Below are 5,171 nucleotides of genomic sequence, written 5' to 3' on the forward strand. Positions count from 1 at the left end.
TGGAGGGTCCCTCCAGACGCAAGCTACCTACAACACAGGTCCAAGGTCCAGTCAGGAGGTAGGGCTAGAGATAAGCACAGCTACAACACAGCTCAGGAAAGGGCTGAGAGCCCAGGCCTGACCTTAAATAGGGCCCCGGGCTATGGGCGGGGAGACCCAGGTGAGGCTGGTCAAGACCATTAAGATCACCCACCCCACCCTGTGGCAGCCAGCTGCAAGCTACCACAGCCRTGCATCTGCCCAGACGTATGCCTCCCACCACCACTTGCTATTGCACAGCAGCACCCACCAGACCTCAGCTTGGCTTCTCTGTGTGTGCGAAACTTATACACAAGTTTACGTTCTTGTCAAAGAAGCAAAACTAGGGAAAAGAAGGTGATATTAAACAAACAAACAACTTAATTGAAGCACTGGCAGAGCTCAGAACTGGATCTGTTACACTGAATCACTCCCCAGGATATGGCATCACAGGTTGGGACCTGAAACAACTGGGCTGGACATGCACTGGAGACTACCCCCATGGAAAGAGCCTGGTGCTCGCTGCCTGGGGACCAGAGCACATGACCTAACAGGTCTTTCCTTGCTCTAATTTCTGTGATTGCTCTTATGAAAATATCCTGCTTGGAGTCTGGTTAGGATCACAAGCCRCGTACTTCAGCAGTGTTTTCAAACTCTGAATTAGAGACACTTGTACATCGCAGCTAGAGTGTAATAATAAGGGTTCTCCGCTTTAAGTGATGGAAAAAGAGGCCTTTATAGCAGGGCAAGGGTTTCCTGGCATCTCAGCCYGATGACACCACATTAGCACATGCACAGTCGGTAACCAAGCACTTCAAAACGAGACGGCCCTCCCAAAACATTGATGCTTTTCCACTCCCCTCACTATGGCTCTCACTCCTCCACCCTTTGCCTCATGAAAGATGTTCTTGGGTTTGCAGATTTTGTCTGTTTTTCTCCTCTGGAGGAGGCATGTTTTGGGCACTGCCGCACTGTCTGCCTCTGCGGTTGTAGCAGACAACGCTTCCAAGAGGGCGACCTCACAGGTACCCAGTTAGTTCCAGCATCATACACAAGATAAGGGTGGTAGCTCCCTTAGCTTCAGAAAAGGTGCCTATATATGCCCTTCTTAAACATTCAACACCAGAGAACAGGGGGAAAAAAATAAAAAAAAACCAACACGGCAGTTTTGCATTTGTTTGGACTTGCTTGATGACTTTGCAAGCCGTGGGTGGACAGGGCCAAGGACACCCGGTAATRCTGTGCATACCCGGCATTGACCCTTCAGTAGGTCTTCCCACTTCTCGTGCTCTTCTGGCATTGCTTGTAACGTAAATAATGTCCACAGCACTCAGCCGTGTCACCTCCTGCACGTCCTACTGTTTCTGTTTCCCTTGCCATTTAATTATTTCTTTTTAAAGGCAACACAAGCCACACGAGACAAGGTTTAAGCCGAAACGCACACAGCTCGCAGTGACGTACGCACATTCAGAAAGTTATGCAACAGGATTTAAACCTTCACCTCCGTGCTCTGCAGAGCAGAGATAATTTGTTCTTGACCCAGTGGCTGCAAGTTGAAAGGGACAGAGCCAAAGCAGGAAGAAAAAGCAAGGGCACAGCTCTCCCGGAGAACGTCGTACCTATTATTGGAAGAGTGAATGCAACCACCCACCCGCAGGGAGGACAGAAAATTTCAGAGAAGCTAAAACTTTTTAGAAGAAAAAGTTACCCAGGCACATTGTTTGGACAGGAAAATCAGAGCCCCGGCTTGTTTCRGGTTCATTACACAGATCCGCAGGCGTGCTCCTGCTCCTGTGCACAGGCTCTGATGAGCCTGGGCTGGAGGGGACCTCCCYGCGGGAGCAGCCACAGGCAGGCAAGCTCTCCGCGGGGACGCGGTGGCTTTCGGGGACAAAGCCTCGGGAGGGAGAAAGGCTACTGGAAGTAGAGGATGACCCCAAATAGGCATATGTTGGCCACAAATAAAAGTAGGTTAAATGGTAGGAAAAGGGCAGAGGCTACAAAGTAGCTTTTCAGACAAGAGCAATGGGGCAGGAAAGCAAAGAGTGTAAGAGCAGGGACTTGCTAAACCTGCAAAGAGGACTGTAAAACCAGAGTAGCCACAGGAGCAGGGAAGTCGCCCTGGAGGGCATTTCCGTCTTCAGCCTGGAGTACTGGGTGGCACCTCCAGAAGTGTCAGTAAGCAGCCAGAACCTGAATTGCCATGCTCCTCCTGCTCTCTGCTCGGTCCTCTGCACATCTCAGCCACCCGAGGCATGGGATGGCACGAGAATCTTATGCCACTAACAGACAGAGTGCATTTCCTGCACTCACGGGTACAGCGAAAGGCTTGGAAACATGGTGCAAACATGGAGCAAAGCTCAGAAACACRAATCCAAAGAACCTTTTGAGAGAGATCCTGGGAAAGGCTGGGGAGGAAAACTCGCAACCGTTAGCTGCTTTGTAGGAGCTGGGGCCCTGACTTGGGGGCCGGRGGAAGAATCCGCTTGTAATCTTCCCAGGACTTGTACTGAAAGATCCTGCAGGGTTCCTCAAACATCTCTTTCCTGAGAGTTAACCTCAAGAGAGTCWACCTCAACACAAAGCTACTGGTCCCCAGGAAAATGCTCAGGGGYGCTACACTTCATGCCAGCCTTGTGCACTTCTCCCTCCCCTGCTACACAAGCATCCTGGTGTTTCTCCTACCCCTTCTCCACTTATCCTTCCCAATCCCTACTTTCTCTGTAATATTGGCTTTATGMGTGCCTGTCCTGTCCTCTCCTGGAGCACCGACAGCAAATGCTATTGGGCTGAGCTCAAGATCCCACTTTACTCAARCTAAACACAGTGGAACTGACATTTTATCTATATTCAGGGTTTAAGAGGTTTAACTAGAGGGGTGTTTTTAAATGGATTTCATTTAAACCTGYGCAAATCCCTGCACAGACACTCTTCAATTGGTTCAAGACTGCCTTAGCAATTGAACTTAATTACTGAATTACAATGAATCAGCATAAGATTTGTATTGGTCTACAAATTGAAGATTTGAATCAGATTTGAATTGGTCTACAAATGCCTATGCAGAGGATCCTGTGGGATTAATTTAAAATCAACCAAAAACCATACTAGTAAAACATGTGTGATACTGAGTGGGGACAATTCCCAATAATGTTGGCCCCCACTGTCRCTTGTAAATAAGCCTCCCTTTGCTCCAATGTCAAAGCAAATAATAGTAAATTCTGTAAACTATCACACTCCAGGGGCTCGTTTCCAGCAACAGCTTTCCAAGAGCCTCTCTCTGTCTCTTTGCTTTATAGGGCTGGGAGACACATAAGCRAAAACATACAAAGCCTCCACTGAAAAACCATGCTGGGATGACTGGAAACCCCTCCCGGTGGGACAGCTGGCACCGAGCCGGGCGGCCCGCAGCACGAGCCGCAGTTTGTGCCGCTGATTTGCAGCATCCTCTTGKCCTGACGGAGAGAGCACGCAAGCCAGCATGCACCCCGAGCTCCCACGGCCAAGGCTGTCAGGACTTGGTGGCCTTCAAGGTCAGGATGATAAGAAAAGCCGTCTGAGGCCGGAGCGAGGTCCCTTGGGTCCCATCCCTGACTCCAACAGCAGATGCTTGGAGAAGAGGCTGGGAAAAGGGCAGGATTATAGCAAGTCTTTCTCAGCTTCCTGCATGTGCAGCGCCAGGATCCCCTGAACTGCAGGCAGCACCCACAGTAACAACCCTCGGCGGGATGGGCAGAGGCTTGAGCCAAAATTTCCCCTGCTGGGCAGCATCCCTCGCCTCATGGGCTATTTCTGCATGGCTGGCTGGGTTGTCCAAGAGATCCTGGGCACACACAAGCATTCATGCTCTCCCTTGAGTTTTCATGATGCTTTGTGAGGTCTTAAGTTCCCAATGCAGAACAGGATCCCTTCTCAAAATCTCAGCAACATTTTGTGGGGGGTGACAGGCTAGCACTTTCCAAGCAGAGGTAAGAAGGGAGCGAGGAGGAGAGTTATGTGGCTATGATTCACCTTGTAACCCACCTTTACTCGCCGCATGGAGGAACTGGATGGGAGGCAGCAAAATGCACACYGGGAGCTACAAAAGTGAAAGGAAGAGACAGAGAAAAGCAAGGCAGAAAGACAGATTTCTTCCAAGAGGAAATGCAGTTCCAGAGTTTTGGAATGAAACAGCAGTTTGATGGGAAATCTCTGCTTTTGAAATATTTCAGGCCCCCTCTTCTCCATTAGACGTTGATCTTCACGAGCATTTCCACAGCTTAACCTCCCATTGTCTTAGACTAGCTATTTTAATGCCTGGCAGAGACTCAGCCCGCGCTATTATTTCAACAATGCTGAAAGCGTCTCGAGTAACAAGGGAAACGGTCCGGTTAGTATTATCTTCTGCTGCAGGCGTGCACATCTGGGAGAGATTACAACCCTGAGAAAACAAAAATAAATAAGTCCAGGGAGCCCGTCCGGGCAATTCCACTCATTTCAGCAAACGCAGAAGAGCTCGGTGCACCCCAAAGCCAAGCCCTTCCTCCAAAMTACCCTGTCCCTGTTCCTTACACTAGTGATTAACCAGTTCATTTGGTTTAGTCTAACACTTTAAAACTGTACGCATAACGTCATCTGCGGCTGAAAAACRAAGCTTAAACCTGATATTGGAGATGCGGAAGGCAAGCCAGATCGGAGCCGCTACACCCAGATGTTGGTCACTGGTGACAGGCAACCAGAAACAGTCTGATCGTATGCCAGCAGACATCTGTCACACCACGAGAAAAAGCTATCGGCTCCGGATCTCTGCGACTCTTGTTTTCCAAGTTATAATCAAGGGATCAAAAACCTGCAGTGAAGTAGCAGACGTAAAGCAGTGAAAGGTCCTTTGTGTTTTCAGAGGCAGGGACCTTACGTTCGAGCCGGGGAGCTGCCCGGGCAGGTCAGACAACTGAGCCTCAAAGCACTGCTCCGTTTCTGGTAGCGGCCACAACTGGCGGAAGCGATAACAAATCCGCCCCGCTGGCAGAAAAATAAGTCTTAGRTAAACTTCTCCTCATGTAGATTATACTGAGGACCATTCCCAGCCTGACGTGGGAGCAGGGATTGTGCTGGCCCTGCTGCATATGTGTGTCCTTGCAGGTGAAATCCCACGTGAGACCCTCCGTCCACCGGCA

The sequence above is a fragment of the Apteryx rowi genome, unplaced genomic scaffold (assembly GCF_003343035.1).
Source record: "Apteryx rowi isolate R43461 unplaced genomic scaffold, aptRow1 scaffold_16, whole genome shotgun sequence".
Lineage (NCBI taxonomy): Eukaryota > Metazoa > Chordata > Aves > Apterygiformes > Apterygidae > Apteryx > Apteryx rowi.